This window comes from Oryctolagus cuniculus, chromosome 3 (genome assembly GCF_051225735.1).
Source record: "Oryctolagus cuniculus isolate XC-2025 breed Fujian yellow rabbit chromosome 3, ASM5122573v1, whole genome shotgun sequence".
NCBI lineage: Eukaryota > Metazoa > Chordata > Mammalia > Lagomorpha > Leporidae > Oryctolagus > Oryctolagus cuniculus.
The window spans coordinates 172410508-172435511 of NC_142869.1; the positions used below are offsets into that span (position 1 = coordinate 172410508).

Here is a 25004-nt window from a genome sequence, read left to right on the forward strand (position 1 = left end):
TTTGATTTCTGTACGTGAGCCATTCTAACCGGGGTGAGGTGCAGCCTCATAGTGGTTTCAATTTGCATTTCTGTATGGCTAGTGATCCTGAACATTTTTTCATGTGTCTGTTGGCTGTTTGGATTTCCTGGTTTGAAAAATGTCTATTTAGGACCTTGGCCCATCTCTTAAGTTGTTTGTTTCGTTGTTGTAGAGTTTCTTGATCTCGTTGTAGATTCTGGTTATTAATCTTTTATTGGTTGCATAGTATGCAAATATTTTTTCCCATTCTTTCAGTTGCCTCTTCACTTTCCTGACTGTTTCTTTTGTAGTACAGAAACTTCTCAATTTGATGTATCCCAATTGTTAATTTTGACTTTGACTGCCTGTGCCTCTGGGTTCTTTCCAAGAAGTCTTAGTATAGATTAACTATATCGTTTCTTTGTTGACTTATTTTTGGTCTGGTTGTTCTTTCCTTTGATGAGGGTGAAGTGTCACAGTCTTCCACTATTATTGTATTAGAGTTTATATCTCAATTTAGATCCATTAACATTTGTTTTATAGAACTGGGTGCATATCTTCTCATTGAATTGATTCCTTAAACATTACATAATGAACTTCTTTGTCTCATTATTTTTGTCTTTAAAGTCTATTTTATTTGATATGAATGTAGTTACTCCTGCTTTTTTAAATTTCCATTTGCACAGAATATTTTTTCTACCCTTTCACTTTGAATCTACATGTATCTTTGCTGGTGAAGTGTGTTTCTTGTAGGCAGCAATAAATGGATATATTTTATTCATACAGCCCATCAGTGTCTTGTAATTGAAGAATTTAGTCCATTTACATTCAAGGTTGTTATTGATAAGTAATGACTTGGTTCTGTATTTTTCTATAAATGTTTCTATTGTTCTTTTTACTAGAAGATTTTCTGCCTTCACATTTTCTAATTGTGGGGAGCAACTGGGAGCAACTCGGACTAGACTGTTACTGGAATTAAGACTTATTCTATGCATCTGCTCTCCCACAATATGGCGCTGAGAAGGGAGAAACAGCTTCTACACAGCTGCCTCCAGTTCAACCAATAAACTGTAGGACCTGCTCCTGATTGGAGGAGAGCAGCATACTTGGCGTGTGGGTAGCAGAGTTGGGATTGGTGGAAGAGGACTATAAAGGAGGAGAGAGACAATATGCACCAGGAACATCTAAGAGGAACATCTGAGGGAACACCTGTGCAGCCCCCAAGAGACCCGGCCGGCAGTGTGCCGCTCCCCCACGGAAGTGAGGAATGTGGCAGGGGGAACCGCCCTTCCACGGAGGTGGAAGGGTTGGTAGCCAACCCGGGAAGAACCAGCAGCAAACCCGGGGAGGGCCGAGCAGACGAAAGAACAGCGCAGGGTCCTGTGTCGTTCCTCCACGAAGACGGGGAGTGACACTAATAATGCTTATCATCTTTCTATGTTTCTGTGTGTAGAACATCCTTAAATATAGTTTATAAGGCTGTCCAGTAGTGAAAGTTTTTTAAAAATTTTTGCTTATCTTGGAATGTCTTTATTTCTCCTTCATTTATGAGTGAGAGCTTTGCTGGGTAAGTTATTCTGGGTTAGAGGTTTGCTTTTTCTTTTTCTTCGGTGTCTTTTCAGTCTCCATGTGTTTGTATATTTTCAATTTGTATGCTTTATATTTTGTTTATTTTGAAGACTTGGACTGTATCTTTTCATTCTCTCTTGACTTGTAGGGTTTCTGTGGAGGAATCTGCTGTCAATCTAATGGGTGTCCCATTAATAGCGAGCTGGCTTTTCTCTCACAGATTTTAGGATTTTATCTTTATGTTTCACTTTTGAAAATTTGACTATAATGTGTAATGGTGAGGATCTTTTCTGATCTATTTGGGGTTCTGTGTGCTTCTGTATTTGAATGTCTATTTCATTCTCGAAATTGGGGGAACTCTGCTATTATCATGTTGAATAAATTTTCTTTTTTTAAGATTTTTATTTATTTATTTGAGAGGTAGAGTTACAGACAGTGAGAGAGAGAGAGACAGAGAGAAAGGTCTTCCTTCCGTTAGTTCACTCCCCAAATGTCCACAATGGCCGGAGCTGCGCCGATCCGAAGCCAGGAGCCAGTAGCTGCTTCTGGGTCTCCTATGTGGGTGTGGGGGCCCAAGCACTTGGGCCATCTTCTACTGCTTTCCCAGGTCACAGCAGAGAGCTGGATTAGAAGAGGTACAGCGCCCATATGAGATGCCAGCGCTGCAGGAGGAGGATTAACCCACTGCGCCACAATGCTGGCCTGTTGAATAAGTTTTCTAAGCCATTATTTTTTTTCCAAATCTTCAAGAACTCATGAGATTTATATATTTTATAGTTCGATGGTATCCCATAAATCTCCAAGACTGTTTTTGGTCTTTCTAATTTTATCAGCTTTTTCTTGTCTGACAAAGCTATTCTTTTTTTTTTTTTTTTTGACAGGCAGAGTTAGACAGTGAGAGAGGAGAGAGAGAGAGAGAGAGAGAAACGTCTACCTTTTTCCATTGGTTCACCCCCAAAATGGCTGCTACAGCCAGCACGCTGCACCAATCCGAAGCCAGGAGCCAGGTGCTTCCTCCTGGTCTCCCATGTGGGTGCAGGGCCCAAGCACTTGAGCCATCCTCCACTGCCTTCCCGGGCCACAGCAGAGAGCTGGACTGGAAGAGAAGTAACCAGGACAGAATCCAGCGCCCCAACCGGGACTAGAAACCAGGGTGCCGGGACCGCAGGCACAGGATTAGCCTAGTAAGCTGCAGCGCTGGCCTGACAAAGCTATTTTAAAAGACCTGATTTATAGATAAGTTATTATTTCTTCTGTCTCATGAAGCCTGTGGTTAAGGATTTTCACTGTATTTTTTATTTAACTTATTGAATACTTTATTTCTAATATTTCTGTTTGGTTTTTCTTCAGTATTTTATTTTCTGTGCAGAGTTTCTCATCCATGTTGTGGGTGGATTTCTTTTTTTCATTTAACTGTTTCTCTTTTATTTATTTATTTATTTTTTAACTTTTATTTAATGACTATAAATTTCCAAAGTACAGCTTATGGATTACAATGGCTTCCCCCCCATAACGTCCCTCCCACCCACAACCCTCCCCTTTCCCACTCCCTCTCCCCTTCCATTCACATCAAGATTCATTTTCGATTCTCTTTATATACAGAAGATCAGTTTAGCATACATTAAGTAAAGATTTCAGCAGTTCGCTCCCACACAGAAACATAAAGTGAAAAATACTGTTTGAGTACTAGTTATAGCATTAAATCTCAATGTACAGCACACTAAGGACAGAGATCCTACATGAGGAGTAAGTGCACAGTGACTCCTGTTGTTGACTTAACAAATTGACACTCTTGTTTATGGTGCCAGTAATCACCCAAGGCTCTTGTCATGAGCTGCCAAGGCTATGGAAGCCCCCTGAGTTCACTGACTCTGATCATATTTAGACAAGGTCACAGTCAAAGTGGAAGTTCTCTCCTCCCTTCAGAGAAAGGTACCTCCTTCTTTGATGACCCATTCTTTCCACTGGGATCTCACTCGTGGAGATCTTTCATTTAGGTTTTTTTTTTTTTCCTCCCAGAGTGTCTTGGCTTTCCATGCCTGAAATACTCTCATGGGCTTTTTAGCCGGATCTGCATGGCTTAAGGGCTGATTCTGAGGCCAGAGTGCTGTTTAGGACATCTGCCATTCTATGGGTCTGCTGTGTATCTCACTTCCCATGTTGGATCATTCTCTCCCTTTTTTATTCTATCAGCTAGTATTTGCAGACACTAGTCTTGTTTATGTGATCCCTTTGGTTCTTAGTCCTATCATTATGATCAATTGTGAGCAGAAATTGATCACTGGGACTAGTGAGATGACATTGGTACATGCCACCATGATGGGATTGAATTGGAATCCCCTGGTATATTTCTAACTCTACTGTTCGGGGCAAGTCAGCTTGAGCATGTCCCGAATTGCACATCTCTTCCCTCTCTTATTCCCACTCTTATATTTAACAGTGATCACTTTTCAGTTAAGTTTCAGCACTTAAGAAGAATTGTGTATTGATTACAGTATTCAACCAAAAGTATTAAGTAGAACAAACAAAAAAAAATACTAAGAGGGATAACATATTAAGTTGCTCATCAACAGTCAGGGTGAGGGCTGATCAAGTCACCGTTTCTCCTAGTGTTCATTTCACTTTAACAGGTTTCCTTTTTGGTGCTCAGTTAGTTGTCACCAATCAGGGAGAACATATGATATTTGTCCCTTTGGGACTGGCTTATTTCACTCAGCATAATGTTTTCCAAATTCCTAACAGGGATCACTTTTCAGTTAAAATTTAAACACCTAAGAATAATTGTGTGTTAATTACAGAGTTCAACCAATGGTACTAGAACTTAAAAAAATACTAAAATGGATAAAATATTACATTGTACATCATGTTTCTCTTTGTTTTTGAATAAACTTCCTTTTCAGGCACTTCATCAATCTCCCCTCTTCACAGACCAATATTGATGTAGTATTGTGTTCCTTTTGGGGAATCGTATATGTTACTTGTGTTCTACATTGATTTTTTTTTTTTTTTTGACAGGCCGACTGGACAGTGAGAGAGAGAGAGAGAGAGACAGAGAGAAAGGTCTTCCTTTTGCCGTTGGTTCACCCGCCAATGGCCACCGCGGCCGGCGCACTGTGGCTGGCGCACCGCACTGATCCGATGGCAGGAACCAGGTGCTTCTCCTGGTCTCCTATAGGGTGCAGGGCCCAAGTACTTGGTCCATCCTCCACTGCACTCCCTGGCCACAGCAGAGAGCTGGCCTGGAAGAGGGGCAACTGGGACAGAATCCGGTGCCCTGACCGTGACTAGAACCCGGTGTGCTGGCGCTGCAAGATGGAGGATTAGCCTATTGAGCTGCGGCACCGGCCTCTACATTGATTTTTACACACACTGGGGATCATTTATATTTCCTCTGTGGGGGGTGGTTTGTTTTTGATTGAACGCCTTTCTTATAAATATGCATCCATGGTTGTTGGAGTGCTTGAATCTTACACTGGAGTTCCAAGTCTGTATGCTGAGTGGGGCCAGGGAGCTCTGGCCACTTTTTGTGAGTGGGGCAAGTGTCCAGAGTGACACCCAGTGTGGCATTGTGGAGCACCTCTGGCTACAGTAGTAGGATCTTGATTGGATTGTGTATTGACATTCTCAGCCCTTCTCTGTGCCAAGGTGAGCCAGCTGATGCGCAGCCTAGCACGAACTCAGGGTGCCTGCACACCCCACATGTGCACTGTACAGAGCACCACCTCAGCCATAGCATGTCCCCGAAGCCCTCTGTAAGACCTCTTTCCAGTGTGCAATGAGCTCTGAGTTTCCACAGTCAGACTGGGTATGTGCGCAGGAACACATGCACAAGCCATGGCCCTCTCAGCTCAGTGCCCGGTCTCCAGAACTCATACAATCACTGGGTACAGCTGAGGTGCTGGGAGCTGCCCCTTCCGTGGTGTGGGCTGGTAGCTGGTCCCCAAATCAGGACAGATTCACCTGCAGCTCCTCCTCAGCAAAATGAGTCTGACACGTAGTGGGAGGAGAAGGAAGAACTGTGGCCTCGCTTCAGGAAGCAAGTAGTTGGCCAGCTCCTCGGGCCAGAATCAAAGCCCATGGGGACCATGGGATTCTCCCACAGTCAAAGCTGCCAGTGGCTGGAGCTGCGGCAACCTCCCATCACCTGGCTGTGGAAGATGGTTCTTCCTGCTTAGCACCAGCCGTGCAGATGCAGGAGTTACTGGCAGCACACAGCAGTAGACATCTGTTCCCTGTCCTTGCTGCTCCACAGTCTCTGTTCTGTTCTGTCCATTCCCTACTGAAAATTCCGCTCAGTCAGTCCCCTGGGAAAGTGGCCCGCCCTTTGTTCTCACGGTATCTTTCTGTGGCTGAGGTCAGTGCAGTTTCTCATTATTCAGCCCTCTTGGATCATCATAAATTGCTCTTTAATAAAATGTTATTTTGCATGTGTAAATTTGCACAGCGACCACTACAGTGAGGATGCAAAGCAATCCCATTACCCTAAAAGATTCCCCTTTTTACACTTCTTCACTGCCCCCAACATCTTCCAACCGTTTATCTGATCTGTGGTTCTCTATAAGCATGATATATAAATAGAGTGTAACATTTCAAGATGAGTACTTTCACTCAGCAAAATGCCATGGAAATTCACCCAAAATGTTGCATGTATAAATAGTTGATTGCTTTGTGCTGCTGTGTAGTAATCCATTGTATGAATGTGCTATGATTTATCTATTCTGCTATTGAAGGGTATTTGGACTGCTATAACATTTGTGGACACTTAGGTGAAAATAAATGCTTCACTTTTTAAATGTGAATATCCATGAGGAAGTTTGTTAGATCACATGAGAAGTGGATGTTTAACTAAAAAAAAAAAAAAAAAAAAAAAAAAAAAAAACCTATTAACCTGGTCTCCACGGTGACTAACCATTTTTTTCATTCATTCTTGTTATATATAAAAGTTTCAGTTGTTTTTCTTTCTTGCTGACACTTGGCATTTTCATGTATTTTATTTTAGCTATTCTATGAAACTGAAAAGTGGTATCTCATAGCAGTTTTGATTCCCATTTCCCTTTGTACAATTCTTGGAGATTCATCTGGGTGTTTTGACATACATCTCTGAATATGTCCGTACACATACTTAACTTTACTGATGATTTTACAGTTCACGTAGAACCTAATCCGTGTGCAGGTCCCTTTCCCTTTCATTGCATTCCATTGTAGGGGCACCAGGCATTATAGCCACATTCTTCAAAAGCTTCCTCAGTGTTCTAATTTTGGCTTTTTAACTGTAAAATAATTTATAGACTTACACAGAGAAAGCCTGTTCTATTATATTTACCCTGCTTTTGCTATTTTATTGCCCTTCCTTCATCCTGGGCTTCCTTTTGGTTTTGTTTCTGTTGTATCTTAGGTACTTCTTTACAGTTCTATTACAGCATGTCTGCTACCACCAAATTCTATTAATTTCCTTCATCTGAGAGTTTCTTCTTTCCCCTTCATTCCTGGAGTATATTTCTGCTACATATCGAATTACACTTCTTTTCACTTAGTACTTTAGAAACGTTGTTGCACATGTTTGGTCCCGTGATTGTGATGAGACATTCAGTCATTTGAGTCATCATTCCACTCAAGGTTTGCATTGTTTTTTCACTTATTTTTTTAACACGTTTTCCTTTTTTTAAAGATTTATGTTTTAACATGTTTTCTTTATCTTTGGATTTAAGTTGCTTAATCTATAGGTTGATGTCTTTTGCCAAATTTGGGAATTTGGCAGGCATAGTTTTGCCCAAATTCTCTGCACCACATTATTACTCACTCCTTCTTAGGCACTGATAGAATGGATGTTAGATACTTTGCTCTTTTCCCATATGTCTCTGAGACTTTATTTAATTTTTCCCCTTTTTTTTCTCCATTGTTCACACTGGACAATTTCTATAGATCCATTTTCCAATTTAGTGATCATTTTTTTCTGCTTTTTCATTCCCATGAAGTTCTCTTTGATTTGCTTGGCTATTAAATTTTTCTAAAATTTCCATTTGATTCTTCTTTTGGTTGGAGATGATATATTTGTGCTATTTCACTATTGAAGTCCAGTGGTTCTTGACTAAGGCAAGTTGAGATTTTTCTTATTCTTCATAACCTGAGTAACTGCATGCAGTATGGATGTTGCTGATGTTTTGTTATGAGATTCTACGTTTAGTTTAATTTATGCAGAGAATATTAATTATATTTTTAATCAGGCATCCCTCGAGCTGAGATTCAGGCTGCAAGTTCTGATATTCCATGGGTTGTGTTCCCATTTCAGTTTGGTGTCCAAAGCCTTTGCTGTACTATTAGGATCTATGCCCTGTTGCACCACCCAGTGGCCAGTGTGGGACTTCGTGGTTGTCTGTCCCATACTAACCAAAGTCCATGTCCCTTGGGGTGGGTACTTAAACGCTCAGCTTAGAAGTTAGCCCAGGAGTTCATAAAGGATTTTAACAAAAAACATTCACCCTTTTTGCAACCACCTCAGCACTGTCTTCAAACTTCTCCATTGGGGTAATCAGGGCCTTTTATACTCTGCTATGTTGTGTAACTCCTTGGACCCACACCTCTCTGGGGTCCAGGGGCAGAGAAGCAAAGAAAAGTCATGTGTTTCTCCTTGTCACTTGGGGCCACAGCAGAGTTCCTGTCTTTCATGGATTTAAGCTTCTCTGGATTCCCATCTTACTATGATAGGAGTGTTTAGGAGACAGGATGTTAAGTAAACAAATGGAGAAATGAAAAAAAAAAAGAGTTAAAGATCCCATTTCTGATTTTGAGCCAAATTGAGAAGGCTACTCCTGAACTATCTACTCTGATGTCCAATTAAAGAATTTGGACTTGACTTGAGCTCAGTCTTGGAGAAATGGGAGAAATTCATAGAGACTCACCAGTCATTCAATGAGGTTTCTTACCCGTTCATCTCTACTATTTTTAAGTTTTTTATTTATTTTTAATTTTATTTGAAAGAGAGAGACAGGGATGCACAGAGAGGTCTTCCATGCACCAGCTCAGTCTCCAAATGCCCAGCACAGTTAGGGCTGTGCCGGGCCAAAGCCAGGAGCCAGGAACTCAATACAGGTTTCCCATGTAGGTGGCAAGAACCCAAATACTTGATCCATTACTGCTGCCTCCCAAGCTGTACATTATCAGGAATCTGGATTGTAAGTAGAGTAGCTGGGGCTGGAACCAGTCACTCCAATATGAGGTGCAGTCATTCCCAAGTGGCATCTTAACTCCTGCACCAAATGCCCCTCACCTGCTACTATTTTAATATATTTTATTTTTTAGCAGTTGTACATTTACAGAAAATTACCATTTACCCCTTATACCCCATATGAAGTTTCTCATATTATCAATATCTTTCATGAATATGGTGCATTTGTTACTGTTGATGAAACAATATTCCCATAGTATTGTTAACTGGAAAACATTAAACAGTTCTTGGAAATAGAAAGTCTTCAGTTTATTTAGGTTTCTTTAGTTTTGATCTGATGCCCTTCTTCTGTCTAGGATTCCATCCAGGGTGCTGGATGATACTTAGCTGTCATACAACCTTGAGTACCCTTGACGTTAACAGTGTTCCAAACTTTCCTATTTTTGATGACATTGGCAGTATTGTAGAGCACTTATTCAGTATATTGTAGAAGTTCACTCTCTTGGAATTTGTCTAATTTTTTCTCATATTTTTACTGGCATAATGTGTAGGTATTGGAGAGGGAGCTTACAGAAGCAAAGTGCCATTTTCATCACATTATATCAAGGATATATACTGTCTATAGAAAGTATGACTGCCAATGTTGACCTTGATTTTCTAGCTCAAATGGTGATTTCTCCAGTTTTCTTCTGCCTTTCATGCACTGTACCTTTTTGGAAAGAGGTCATGTGCCCCCAGATTAAATGAGTGGGCACTTATGCTCCCCCTTCCTTATGGTGGAGTGTCTATATAATATGCTTGGAATTGTTTTTACACAATTTGTGCCTTTTCTCCCATTTACTAACTTCTTAATTGTTTAATTTATATCATTATATATTATAAATATTTATTTTTCAGAAAAAAAAATTCACTTGGATTATAACCCGACAGTCTACTTCATTGCTTAAATGGTTCCGTCTTTCATTCTATGGGACTTTCTCTTGTGTCAATTTGATATGTTCTTGTTATTTTTTTTTATTTTTTTAACTTTTATTTAATAAATATAATTTCCAAAGTACAACTGTTGGATTACAGTGGCCTTTCCCCCCATAACCTCCCTCCCACCTGCAACCATCCCATCTCCCGCTCTCTCTCCTATCCCATTCACATCGACTCATTTTCAATTATCTTCATATACAGAAGATCAATTTAGTATATACTAAGTAAAGATTTCAATAGTTTGCACCCACACAGAAACACAAAGTGTAAAGTACTGTTTGAGTACTAGTTATACTGTTAAATCACATAGTACAACACATTAAGGACTGAGACCACATATGGGGAGTAAGTGCACAGTGACTCTTGTTGTTGATTTAAGAATTGACACTCTTGTTTATGGTGTCAGTAAGCATCCGAGGCTCTTGTCATGAGTTGCCAAGGCTATGGAAGCCTTTCGAGTTCGCCAACTCTGATCTTATTTAGACAAGGCCATAGTCAAAGTGGAAGTTCTCTCCTCCCTTCAGAGAAAGGTACCTCCTTCTTTGATGGCTCATTCTTTCTACTAGGATCTCACTCACAGAGATCTTTCATTTAGGTTTTGTGTGTGTGTGTGTGTGTGTGTGTGTGTGTGTGTGTTTTGTCACAGTGTTTTGGCTTTCCATGCCTAAAATACTCTCATGGGCTCTTCAGCCAGTTCCAAATGCCTTAAGGGATGAATCTGAGGCCAGAGTGCTGTTTAGGGCATCTATGGGTCTGCTGTGTATCCCGCTTCCCATGTTGGATCGTTCTCTCCTTTTTTAATTTTATCAATTATTATTAGCAGACACTAGTCTTAATTATGTGATCCCTTTGACACTTAATCCTATCTTTATGATCAATCATGAACTTAAACTGATCACCTTAACTAGTATGATGAAATTGCTACCTGCCAACTTAATGGGATTTGGAGTCCCTGGCACGTTTCTAGGTTTAGCATTAGGAGCAAGTCTGAGTGAGGATGTGCCGAACTGTGCATCTCCTCCCTCTCTTATTCCCACTCTTATATTTAACAGGGATCAATTTTCAGTTGAATTTAAACAACTAAGAAGAATTGTGTGTTAATTAAAGAGTTCAACCCATGGTATTATGTAGAACAAAAATAAAAGGGATAAAATAGCAAGCTGTTCCTTGACAGGCCAAGGGCTGATCAAGTCAATGTTTCTCATAGTGTCCATTTCACTTCAAAAGGTTTCCTTTTATGTGCTCTGTTAGTTGTCACAGGAGCATATATTTGTCCCTTTAGCACCTGCTTCACACAGCATGATGTTTTCCAGATTCCTCCATTTTGTTGCAAATGACTGGATTTCATTTTTTTTACCGCTGTGTAGTATTCTATAGAGTATATATCCCATAATTTCTTTGTCCAGTCTTCTTTTGATTGGCATTTAGGTTGATTCCATGTCTTAACTATTGTGAATTGAGCTGCAATAAACATTAAGGTGCAGATAGCTCTTTTATTTATCAATTTAATTTCATTGGGTAGATTCTGAGGAGTGGAGTGGCTGGGTCGTGTGGTAGGGCTATATTCAGGTTTCTGAGGAATCTCCAAACTGTCTTCCATAGTGGTTTAACCAGTTTGCATTCCCACCAACAGTGGGTTAGTGTCCCTTTTCCCCCACATCCTCACCAGTGTCTGTTTTAGTTGACTTCTATATGTAAGCCATTCTAACCCGGGTGAGGTGAAACCTCATTGTGGTTTTGATTTGCATTTCCCTGATTCCTAGTGATCCTGAACATTTTTTCATGTGTCTGTTGGCCATTTGGATTTCCTCTTTTGAAAAATGTCTATTTAGATCCTTGGCCCATCTCTTATGTGGGTTGTTTGTTTCGTTGTTGTGGAGTTTCTTGATCTCTTTGTAGATTCTGGTTATTAACCCTTTATCAGTTGCATAATTTGCATATATTTTCTCCCATTCTTTCAGTTGCCTCTTCACTTTCCTGGCTGTTTCTTTTGTAGTACAGAAACTTCTCAATTTGATGTAATCCCAGTTGTTAATTTTGGCTTTGGCTACCTGTGCCTCTGGGGTCTTTTCCAAAAAGTCTTTGCCGGTACCTATATCTTGCAGGGTTTCTCTGATGTTCTCTAATAAGTTGATGGTGACAGATTATAGATTTAGATCTTTAATCCATGTTGAGTGGATTTTTGTGTAATGTGTAAGGTAGGGGTCTTGCTTCATACTTCTGCTTGTGGAAATCCAGTTTTTCCAGATGTGCATGTTTTTGTACACACAAATATACACACATATAAAAGTTAAACATGAACAAGTTGCCAATAAATTAACTCAGGTAAAAGGTAAATTGAAATTATTCAAATATGTAAGGACATCTAAATACAATTATTGAATGAATAATGTTACAGGTGGGTATAGAAAAAGCATGAGGGTACAGCATGAATTGCTAAAATTTGAAAACATTTTACCACAAACTCTTTCAATTTTTGTAGCATGCTTTGGCATTATCTTTACAATCTATCATTAATAGTTCCTATGGCTCCTTCCACCTGAAACAATAGGACATTTGGAGGGACTGTGTGTCCTCCTATATGCTTTATTAGTAAGGTGCTATGTTGTGATTGGCCCATGCGTTAGTTATATGGAATGTGCCAGACTTCCCTTTCAGCTATACCCCAGTATATCTAGACACACCGCCATTATCTCTGCACCAGCAGCTACTCTATGAAAAGCCTAAGATGCCTGGAAAATAATTGAGATTTCTACACTTGACTTAAACATGAAGAGTGAATTGAGGTTAAGACTAATCAAAGACTTCATCTGAATTTCTTAAAAGGCCCCTTGATAATTTTATAAGCAATTCTTGAATTCTGTATTCAACATAAAAGCCTTTAAAAATAAAGCAGGATTGGTTTTATTATTTTAAAATATTCAACCTGGGCTTATTCCAGCCAGAAGATGTAGAAATAAAAGAATTGGTTTGTTGGTTGTCTTCCAAGTGATGTCTGTATGAAGGGACCAATTAAGAACAAAATTTAGGCTGCTGAGTTGGATCACAGTTCATATAAGAATAGCTTGTTTCTAATGTTTTTAAAGTAGATAAAAGCAGTAGTTTTATCTTTTCCTCAGAACAGTGATCTTAATGAGGCCAATAACTATTTATCTTTAAGACTGAATCTATAAATATAATTGTTCAATCATTCCTTCTCTTCTATTTCATTTTGAGTTATGAACAGATAACAATGATCCCTCCAAAGATTATCTAAGAAGATAAAATACAATAGTGTCTCTGAACAGAATTTTATGTCATAGTTATATCAAACAGAATAAATGGCTACCATTAATATGATAAAGTACTAGATAATGCTATTCTGCGTAATAACTAGGCACAGGCAAAAATCAATGTATGTAAGTTTTGAAATACTTTAACTCAAAGTGAAGTCAAATGTGGAATATCTGTTTTATTACATCTTATGTTATTTTTAACTCTATCAATCAACATTTTTCTTTGCGTTTATGTATATCCACTAACACTTTCTCAGAATCCGTTTTTATCCATCTCATGGTCTCTGCCATAGCCTAGGACTATTGCTGCTGTTTCTTCCCACTCTTCTCTGTATCTTCTTCTACATGAGTTACATAAGAGCCTCTTCGGCTATTTCCTGTTTTGATGACTGAATGCCCACCTACAGGCCTGAAGGATTGCAGTTAACAACTCTGGTCACTCAACCTTGAGTGGGTGGACAGTAATTTAGGAACCTGATCACAGGCTTGATCATGGGTGGTTGGAATCACAGGGAGAGAGGAGGAGACATGAGGAAGTGACCAAGTGCTCAGGAGAGAATGTTCAGGATCGACACCTGATCAGGAGCCAATAACACCTGTACACCTGTTCTCCCATCTCTCCCCACTAGCTCAGGGTCCCTCGGGGTCCTCAGTAGGCAAGGAAGACAGTGTGGAAAGGAGTTCTGGAAAACACAGCCAGCCTTCAGTCATTCTGGACCAACCCCTTCTCAGGTTTTTCTCGGGAGGCAGCCTTACAGGAAGGGATGGTTTGATTTCAGGAGCAGTGGGAAGGATATTGTTCTGTGTCTACGAAAGTGATTGGGAATGAATTATAATCAATGCAGCAAGCAGGTCCCCTGATGACTGCAATTCTTTTTAATCTTTTATGACAGCAATTGTTATTTTTTTGCATTTTGCTTTGGGTGGCAATGTATTTGAGGAACAAGGTTCTTTTCATTCAGATCTACCAAGCGTGTCTCATGTCCTCTTACATAAGTTGTCCACTTTGTTGCAAGGCTTTTTTGCTGTAGTTACTGAACCTGATTGCTCAGGATTTCCCCTTGGATCTTCATTGTTAAGATTATTTATTTATCTTATTTGAGAAAGAGAAAGAGGAAGGGATGTCGCATCTGCTGATTTACTCCCCAGATGCCCACAGCTGTTAGGGCTGTCATGAGCCTGGCCCTCAGTTTATGTGTCTCCCAGTGAGTGGCAGTGATCCAGCTACTGTAGTTGTAACTTATCCATCCCAAGGTGTCGATTAGAGGTAGCTAGAATCAGGAACAGAGTAGGGACACAAACCCAGACACCCTGATATGGATAGAGACACTAAGCTGCTGACCGAATGCCTGCCACTTTCCATGGATCCTGAATTGTTCTCTGCACCGAGTCCTGGTTTCAACATCTGCCTTTAATTACTTTCTTGATTCAACTACAGCCATCCACACTTTAGACAGGTTATCGATTATCTAATAAATCATTACTATGCAGTTGCTAATGCCCAACATGCTTTAAAAGTTATAGTATCATTTGTTCATTTAAGAAATTAGCCTCAAGCACAATTTAGCCATAAAAACAGGCTACACACTTACTGAACTCTATCCTATTTAATGGTAAATAATTGTAAATCCTCTCAGGGCAATGAGGAAAGGCATGGAATCCCTCCTTGCCTGAAAGGAAATCTGAAAGGGCATAAAGGTCAAGTTTGAACAAAATGCAAAGAAGGTTAACTAAAACTTGGGCTGCTTCTCTATGTTGCCTGAAGCCTGCTGTATTTATTTTCAGTTGTGAGGACACAGTGGCACACTGCACAGGAGACTTTTAAGTCATTCACAGCAACACTTAAGAGGCCACGTTGCCAGTTAGGCACTAAATCATAAAAATGTTAGAGCTGGGAGGGTCTTCAGAAATCATCTATTCTAAATTCCTCATTTTACAGATGAGAAAGTGGGGACCAAAAGAGGTTAAACAACTTGTGTGCATCAGTCATAATGATTGTGCAGAGAAGCAATCAGCCACATCATTAACCCAGCGCCCAGAGGGTAGCTGCTCCATCACTGCAGCTTTGGGAGTGAAAAGCATCGTCACTGAGTTCCAGAAGCTGATGCACGAGTTTTTCCCCTGGATCTCTCTCTCTTGCCTTGAAGGGAACACATTCTGCTGCTCTCATTTGGACTGCTTCTAAATTCTCTCTGCCTTCTCCCTGCTAAGACACTCACTGTGCTGTGGGAACTGATTTAATTGGCTAATTCTACAAATTGTCTTCTAATTAACATAATCAGAGACGGAATCTTTGGCACTAATTTTCTATAAATGTAAGATTCCTTCCTTTCACTTTATAATGTCGCTGTCACCTAACCAACTTCATGCTGGCATTAAGTAAGAGATACATATTTAGTTCCAAAGTCCATGGTAGCTGGGCAAAGATGAGGCACCTGCTAGCATTCTTTTGTCGTCTACACTTCATGGTAATTCTGAAGCTACACCCATATTTCTGCTTCCCTGGATTTTTTTCAGGCTACCACAATCCACTTCTTCTCTCTCTTTTTTTTTTTTTTTTTTTTTTTTTTTTTTGACAGGCAGGTAGACAGTGAGAGAGAGAGAGACAGAGAGAAAGGTCTTCCTTTTGCCGTTGGTTCACCCTCCAATTGCCGCCGCGGCCAGCGCATTGCGCTAATCCAAAGCCAGGAGCCAGGCGCTTCTCCTGGTCTCCCGTGGGGGTGCAGGGCCCAAGGACATGGGCCATCCTCCACTGCACTCCCTGGCCACAGCAGAGAGCTGGCCTGGAAGAGGGGCAACCGGGACAGAATCCGGCGCCCGATCGGGACTAGAACCTGGTGTGCCAGCGCCGCAAGGCAGAGGATTAGCCTAGTGAGCCATGGCGCCGGCTACAATCCACTTTTTTTTTTTTTGGACAGGCAGAGTGGACAGTGAGAGAGTGAGACAGAGAGAAAGGTCTTCCTTTGCCGTTGGTTCACCCTCCAATGGCCGCCACGGTGGGCGCGCTGCAGCCGGCAGACCGCGCTGATCCAATGGCAGGAGCCAGGTACCTATCCTGGTCTCCCATGGGGTGCAGGGCCCAAGGACTTGGGCCATCCTCCACTGCACTCCCTGGCCACAGCAGAGAGCTGGCCTGGAAGAGGGGCAACCGGGACAGAATCCGGCGCCCCGACTGGGACTAGAACCCGGTGTGCCGGCGCCACAAGGTGGAGGATTAGCCTAGTGAGCCGTGGCGCCGGCCGCTACAATCCACTTCTGTGATGGAAAATGCATGACTTACCTGGCATAGTATTTAATTACCAGTGTGCAGGGTTGTGAGTGAGGATGATAGTTGTGAAATATCATCCAGAGAACTTCACAAAATTAGAGATTCCCGTTCAGATTCCCAACGCCAGTCTCTGGAAAATATTAACAAATCCTTCTTCCCTAACCCACTCTCTGTCTCGTTCAGAAATTTAGTTACAGACCTCAGACATTTGTGCTATTACAAGATGTAACAGGTGGCCTTTGTGTTCTCTAAGTGTGAGAACCATAGCTGTGGAATGCAGTTAACTGCAGTCTGCAACCCTGGGTTAAAATCACTCTGCTTCCTTGCAGCTGTGTCTTCTGGGCCAGTCACTGGCAGTCTGATAGCTGCTCATTTAAACTCTTACACCAGTGCTTACGGCATCTGTTACAAAGGCATGCCCTCTTCGGCACCTTCCACAGTCAGGAGGCAGCCCAGAAAACTGAGATAATGAGGCCAAAAGCTCATTGTTTTACACTGTCCTAAAGCACTTATGAAATTACTGCAAATAGAATTAGGAAAGGCAGGAAAAAAATAAATTCCACTATATAATGTTCATTTTAAGTTTAAAATCCTAAGCTATTCTAGTCTGAGTTGGGACCTCTTATACAATCAGATTTTACAAGTGCAAAGAAAAAGCATTGTACTTCCAAAAGTCTAAAAGATCGTTGTGAGAAAAATAGCTCTCTTCCTTTTGCTAAAACTGAGTAGCTAGTTTTGGCTTGTGTAGATATTTCCTCTGAATGTGGGTGTCAGTGTTTGTATGCCTATGTGTGGATGAATATAAATAAGCGTTTGTGTCTATGTCTATGTGATTGAATGGATCTCTATGTTTAGTGAACACAAACCTATGTTCAGCTGTAAATAGGTGTAGAAATTGCCTCTTCCTGGAAACAGACCTATAAATAAATGCTTGCTTGACTAGGGAGGTATTTGCTAGAGCAGCTGCATATGGATACCTTGCATTTGATTTTAAACAGTGAAGAAATGCACTTAGCCTATTTTTCTCCCTTTTCAACTACTTTGATTTTTTTTTTAAAAAGATGTCTTTATTTGTTCCTTTAAAAGGCAGAGAGACAGAGACAGAAGTAGAAGAGAGAGAAGGAGAAAAGTTTTCTATCTGTTGGTTCATTCCTCCAGTGGCCACAATAGCTGAAGCTGGGAACCGGGATCTCCATCCTGGTTTATGTAAGTGGCAGGGACCCCAGGACTTGGGCCATCTTCTGCTACCTTCCCAGGTGCATTAGCAGGGAGCTGGATCAGAACTGCACCAACCAGGAATGGAACCAGAGCTCCGACATGTAATACTGGCATCACAAGCAGTGGCTTAACATACTGTGTCACAAAGCCAACCCATTACTTCGGACTCTTAGAGTACTGTTTCCATGCAGTGATGCAGTCTTCCTTGTGTAAGCTGTATAGTTTTTCTTATAATAAAAATAATATCTGGTCTTTGAAAAAGACAAACAAAATGAAAGACTCTTACATGAAGTTGTTCGTTTTTATACTATTCCTTTTCCTTACCTTTTTCCCTCTTCTTCTAGAGAGATGTTCTTTCTATAACTTTATCTCCTCTCTCCTCCCTGTTGCCCCCATGCTCCTTACACATTGTCCATATAGACCTTTTCTCAAAAGTACCACAGAGAAGAGACCGCAGTCAAGCATTTGGAAATCTGCATTGGTTCAAGATTGTCCTGGAGCTTAGAAATTTTTTCCAGTCATCGTACGGTAGAGAGAGATGTGCAGTGTCTTGTGGCAAGACAATATTATGCTGCATCGGGGAGCAGATACTTTATATAAAGTGAGCAGATCTCCTTGAGATCAATATAGTAATATCCATTTATTGACCACACTGGGAGATCTGGGTGCTTTTTATATGGAATGTCATTTTTTTTTTCCTTAAAACAATGTTATGGGGACATTTTATTTCCTTGCACTATGGATGAATCAAGTGAGGCCTCTTCAGAATTTTCTCAGGACTAAAGACCTTTTGAATAGATCGTGGGAGGTACATTCACTCTTAGCTCTGATTCTAGATCTCGGATTCTGTATCCCCATTCTAGATTCCAAAACGTGTACAAGTTGAATCTTACCATCTAAAATTCTCAGAAATAGAAGTGTTTTGAGTTGGATTTTTGAATATTTGCATAACATAATAAGACATCTTAAGATGGAACTCAAGTCTAAAGCATGAAATGCATTTGTATTTTATATATGCCTTATACACAGCCTTAGTGTAATTTTATGTAATATTTGTTAATAATTTTGTGAAAGAACTTAAGTTTTTGTGGTGTAAAATTTTCCAGTTTTATGCGATCTGAACAGAAACCAGAGTATTGAAATTTTCCACTTTTTGGCTGGTGCCGCGCCTCACTAGGCTAATCCTCCGCATGCAGCGCTGGCACTCCGGGTTCTAGTCCCGGTTGGGGTGCCGGATTCAGCCTCGGTTGCTCCTCTTCCAGTCTAGCTCTCTTCTATGGCCTGGGAAGGCAGTAGAGGATGGCCCAGGTGCTTGGGCCCTGCACCCACATGGGAGACCAGGAGAAGCATCTGGCTCCTGGCTTTGGATCAGTGCAGCATGTCAGCTGTAGCGGCCATTTGGGGGGTGAATCAACGGAAGGAAGACCTTTCTCTGTCTCTCTCTCACTGTCTAACTCTACCTGTCAAAAAATAATTAAATAAATAAATTTTAAAAAAGGAAATTTTCCACTTTTAAGCACATGTCAATACTTGAAAAATTGGATATTGGGGCACTTCTGATTTATTATTTTTGATTAGAGGTGCTCAACCTATAATTAGAAATTTATTAGGTTGACTGTAACATAATAAAAAGTATTACTTTTAAGTGGATTTAGGGTCCTATGGCATGGTTTTAAACTGTACCCTTAGAAGTAAGTCTGTAGGAATGTATTCAGACCTATATAGTTTTACAGTTACAAAATTCATATATTTTACAAGTACAAATTTAGGAACATGGTGATTCTGCCAACTGTGCCCACCCTCCCATACTCCCAACTCCCATATCCCTTCCTTCTCAGTCTCTTATTCCCACTCTTATTTTTTTAATAAGTTCTATTTTAAATTAAGTTTATACACATATGTTTATGTTAAGTAAAGAGTTCAACAAATAGTATGGAAAAAAAAACCCTGTTCCTCTACAGTTGAGACAAGGGCTGTTCAAAGTCATTGCTTCTCAAAATGTCCAGTTTCACTTCTACAGATTGCCTTTTAGGTATACTACTAATTAACAGCAGGTCAGGAAGAACATATGGTATTTTTTCCTTTGGGACTGTCTAATTTCATTAAGCATTATGTTTTCCAGTTTCATCCATTTTGTTGCAAATGACCGGATTTTTTTTTTCAAGTGTTAAAGTAAGCATATAGATAGGAGTAAGTGTTAAAGTGATCATATAAATACGATTAAGTGTTTGGTAATAATAATAGATACAATTGAAAAGGAATGAATGGTCCAACATGGGAAGCAATCCATACAGCAGATTCATAGAATGACAAAATCACTTTAAGGAGCACTCTTACCTCAAAATCAGCCATTAAGGCATTGTAGTCTGGCTGAAAAGTCCATGAGAGCATTTCAGGCATGGAAAGCCAAGACACTGTGGCAGAACATGTCCTACATGAAGGAACTCTATGGGTGATAGACTAATGAAAAGAAATGGTCATTAAAGAAGGATGTATTTTTCTCTGAAGGGAGGAGAGAAATTCCACTTTGCTTGTGGCCTTGTCTAAATACTGAAGGAGTTTGTAGATTCCAAAGGCTTCCATAGCCTAGGCAGCTCATGTCAAGAGTCTCAGGTGACACTGATGTCATACATAGAGTGTAAACTGTTCAATTAACAACAGGAGTCACTGTGCACTAACTTCCCATGCAGCACCCCTGACTTCAACAGAGTTGGATTATGAGAGTTAATAGCAAAACTTATTCTCAAAGATTTATTTTGTTTTAGTGTAATAAGTGAAGGATATTTTTATGTCTCATAAGCTATAGTCTAAATGCTCACTAAAGATATGTCATTTGTGGGTCCTTCTTCAAAGTTAATTAAGTTTCTCAAAAAATGCTTAAAAATAAAAAATAAAAATAAGATAAAAATTAAAAATTAAAAATTAAAAAAACCTTAGAAAGGTTTACTTTTATTGAAAATAATATTTCATTGTATGGATAGTTATTTTATTTATAAATTCAGTTTATGTGCATTGTTTTTTTTTTTTTTACATGCAGAGTGGACAGTGAGAGAGACAGAGAGAAAGGTCTTCTTTTTGCCGTTGGTTCACCCTCCAATGGCCACCGCAGCCTGCACATCGCGCTGATCCAAAGGCAGGAGCCAGGTGCTTCTCCTGGTCTCCCATGTGGGTGCAGGGCCCAAGCACTTGGGCCATCCTCCACTGCACTCCCTGGCCACAGCAGAGAGCTGGCCTGGAAGAGGGGCAACCGGGACAGAATCCGGCGCCCTGACCAGGACTAGAACCCAGTGTGCCGGCACCGCTAGGCGGAGGATTAGCCTATTGAGCTGCGGCGCTGGCCCAGTTTATGTGCATTGGATTCCTTCCACATTTGGCTGTTATGAATAATGTTGTTATGAACATTTATGTGCATGTTTTCACAGGGACATCAGTTTTTAATTTCTCTTGGGTAAACACATAGGGCTGAAATTGTTGGGTCACATATCTCTATGTTTAACCATTGGAGGAATTGGCAGCCTGTTTTCTAAGGTGGCTACAGTACTTTACATTCCTATCAACAGTTGTGTGAGAGTTGTGATTTTCCATAGCCACGTATTACAGAGAAAGACATAATGATGCATAGCAAACATTTATTAATTTATAGTTATCTCCTCCTCAAATTTTATGTATATTTTCCCAAATCCTTGAAATGGAAAATCAAGTATATGCAATCAGATTTTTAAAAATATGGCATTTGAACAAAATTATCTCTCTGGTATTTTGAAACTTGAATTATTCCATCTATTACAGAAACTATATAATCGTTTCATAACATCATAAAGTTGCTCTTCAAGTACCACATGTTCTCCCTTATATGGGGAAAATAAAATTTTATAAAAACCTCAATTTGAACACTGAACTTTTTTTTAACTTTTATTTAATGAATATAAATTTCCAAAGTACGACTTATGGATTACAATGGCTTCCTCCCCATAACGTCCCTCCCACCCGCAACCCTCCCGTTTCCCACTCCCTCTCCCCTTCCATTCACATCAAGATTCATTTTCGATTATCTTAATATACAGAAGATCAGCTTAGTATACATTAAGTAAAGATTTCAACAGTTTGCACCCCCATAGAAACACAAAGTGAAATATACTGTTTGAGTACTCGTTATAGCATTAAATCTCAATGTACAGCACATTAAGGACAGAGATCCTACATGAGGAGTAAGTGCACAGTGACTCCTGTTGTTGACTTTACCAATTGACACTCCTGTCTATGGCATCAGTAATCTCCCTATGCTCCAGTCATGAGTTTCCAAGGCTATGGAAGCCCTCTGAGTTCTCCGACTCTTATCTTGTTTAGACAAGGTCATAGTCAAAGTGGAGGTTCTCTCCTCCCTTCAGAGAAAGGTACCTCCTTCTTTGAAGGCCTGTTCTTTCCACTGGGATCTCACTCACAAAGATCTTTTTGCCAGAGTGTCTTGGCTTTCTATGCCTGAAATACTCTCATGGGCTTTTCAGCCAGATCCGAATGGCTTTAGGGCTGATTCTGAGGCCAGAGTGCTATTTAGGACATCTGCCATTCTATGAGTATGCTGAGTATCTCGCTTCCCATGTTGGATCACTCTCCCCTTTATTTATTCTATCGGTTAGTGTTAGCAGGTACTAGACTTGTTTATGTGCTCCCTTTGACTCTTAGTCCTTTCATTATGATCAATTGTGAACTGAAATTGATCACTTGCAATAGTGAGATGGCATTGGTACATGCCACCTTGATGGTATTGAATTGGAGTCCCCTGGTATGTTTCTAACTCTACCATTTGGAGCAAGTCAGCTTGAGCATGTCCCATATTATACATCTCTACCCTCTCTTATTCCCACTCTTATGTTTAACAGGGATCACATTTCAGTTAATTTTCAACACTTAAGAATAACTGTGTGATAATTACAGAATTAAACCAGTCATATTAAGTAGAACAGACAAAAAAAAACTACTAAGAGGGATAATGTATTAAGTTGTTCATGAACAGTCAGGGCTATGCTGATCAAGTCACCGTTTCTCATAGTGTCCATTTCACTTCAGGAGGTTTCCTTTTTGGTGTTCAGTCAGTTGTCACCGATCGGGGAGAACATATGGTATTTGTCCCTTTGGGACTGGCTTACTTCACTCAGCATGATGTGTTCCAGATTCCTCCATTTTCTTGCAAATGACTGGATTTTGTTGTTTCTTACTGCGGTATAGGATTCTAAAGAGTACATATCCCATAATTTCTTTATCCAGTCTACCATTGATGGGCATTTAGGTTGGTTCCAGGTCTTGGCTATTGTGAATTGTGCTGCGATAAACATTAGGGTGCAGACCGCTTTTTTGTTTGTCAATTTAAATTCCTTTGGATAAATTCCAAGGAGTGGGATGGCTGCGTCGAACGGTAGGGTTATATTCAGGTTCCTGAGGAATCTCCAGACTGACTTCCATAGTGGCTTGACCAGTTTGCATTCCCACCAACAGTGGGTTAGTGTCCTGTGGGGAGCAACTCGGACTAGACTAAGTTACTGGAATTAAGACTTATTCTATGCATCTGCTCTCCCACAATATGGCACTGGGAGAGGAGGAAACAGCTTCTACGTAGCTGCCTCTTGCCAACTTGAGTGATGACCTCCAGGAGCTGATCCTGCTCCTGATTGGAGGAGAGCAGCGTACTCGGCATGTGGGTAGCAGAGTTGGGATTGGTGGAAGAGGACTATAAAGGAGGAGAGAGACAACATGCACCAGGAACATCTAAGAGGAACATCTATCTGAAGGAACACCTGTGCAGCCCCCGAGAGAGCCGGCCGGCGGTGTGCCGCTCCCCCGCAGAAGTGGGGAAGGTGGCAGGGGGAACCGCCCTTCCACGGAGGTGGAAGGGATGGTAGCCAACCCGGGAAGAACCAGCAGCAAACCCGGGGAGGGCCGAGCAGACGAAAGAACAGTGCAGGGTCCTGTGTCGTTCCTCCACGAAGACGGGGAGCGACATAATGGTGCCGTGACTCGGATAGGAAACCTAGGAGGGAAGAAACGGGAAGAAATGGGAAAATACCATAGAGAGAGACTAGAAGAGCCTATGGGAAAGCCGGACGGAAAAGGTGCCGGAAGAAGCTATTGAAAGCCTAGGCATAGACTCGGATACGGACTGTGGGAAAGAAGTTAGGATTTAAAGTGAAAGCAAGAAGAAACTTAGACTCAGATACGGACTGCAGGTTGAAAGTGAAAGTGAAACCTATAAGAAACTTAGACTTGGATACCGACTGTGGAGAGAGGCCAGGAGAAATGAGGGAGGAATATTGTTGGAAGAAAACTTAAGGAAACATACCGGGTAGAGAAAAATGTTAGGGAGGATGAAGCCGCGAGTGCAGGCCGAGGCGGAGACATAAGCCAGCTTGGAATTCTTCAAGTCAGCCCGGGGAGCAAGAGGCGAAGATCTGGAACCAGAGGCAGAGACGTGGGCCGCCAGGTTGGAATTCGCCAGGTTAGTCCGCGGAACTTGGATTGAATACCAGTGGCGGAAACGTGAGCTACGCTGTGTGATTCGCGGAAGCCGCCGTGTGCAGAGAGCACGGGGCGTGAATAGATAGGGAACGCGGGGCTGGCGCAAGGCCGTGGTGCGGGCGCGAAGTGCGTGGAGACCGCGGAGTGTGCGCGCGAAGCCGAGCCTTGCAGAGCCGGGAGCCCACCACAGGGCGGGCGCCGGGAAGCTGCGCAGATGAGAGAAGCGCAGGCTGAAGCGGCGCAAAGCTGGGAAGCCACCGCGGGGTGAGGCGCCTAGAAGCAGCCTCGGGGCGGGCGCCAGGAAGCTGCTGGGTTAAGAGAAACAGAAGCTTAGAAGTAAAATGAGAGAAATAGGAATGCTGGAAGAAAGAAGAAATAGGAGAAATAGGAATACCCGGAGATAGAGAAATAGAGAAAAATAAGGCCTCCCCACACCACAGCAATGAGAGAGCTTGGATTCGGTCTGCCTGATTAGTAAGACGATAAGCACCTGTGGGCGGCTGCAGGTCACTGAAGACAGGCACGTTATCAACACCAATAAGTCTCCCCACAAGATGGCAATGAGAGGGCTTGGATTCGGTTTGCCTGATTGATAGGGCTTGTAAGCACCTGCAGGCAGTTCTAGCAAAGCAGAGCATGCGCTGCAGGGCACCGAACTCAGGCACGCATCAGCGCCTAAAAACCTCCTCACAACATGGTGAAGAGAGGACCCGGATTCGGTTTGCCTGATTGGTAGGGCTTGTAAGCACCTGTGGGCAACTCTAGCAAGCAGAGCAGAGTGTGTGCCACGGGGCACCGAAGACAGGTGCGTATCAATGCCAAAAATAAAAAGAAAGGGGGATCTGTGGGGAGCAACTCGGACTAGACTAAGTTACTGGAATTAAGACTTATTCTTTGCATCTGCTCTCCCACAATATGGCGCTGGGAGAGGAGGAAACAGCTTCTATGCAGCTGCCTCTTGCCAACTTGAGTGATGACCTCCAGGAGCTGATCCTGCTCCTGATTGGAGGAGAGCAGGGTA

At 41.4% G+C, this 25004-nt stretch overlaps 1 long non-coding RNA gene across 3 annotated transcripts in view; it reads left to right on the plus strand.

Annotated features, from left to right (window-relative positions):
• The window catches only part of LOC149127602 (uncharacterized), a 330118-nt gene that overhangs the window by 287123 nt on the left and 17991 nt on the right, over positions 1 to 25004 (plus strand). Inside the window, exon 4 of one of the 3 annotated variants that reach the window (XR_016231119.1) lies at positions 4585 to 6322. The exons of 1 other annotated variant lie outside the window; for it this stretch is intronic. This is a non-coding gene — a long non-coding RNA (uncharacterized LOC149127602). Of the gene's footprint in view, positions 1 to 4584; positions 6323 to 25004 lie in introns of those variants that run through there. One more of the 3 variants, XR_016231120.1, reaches the window with a different exon arrangement.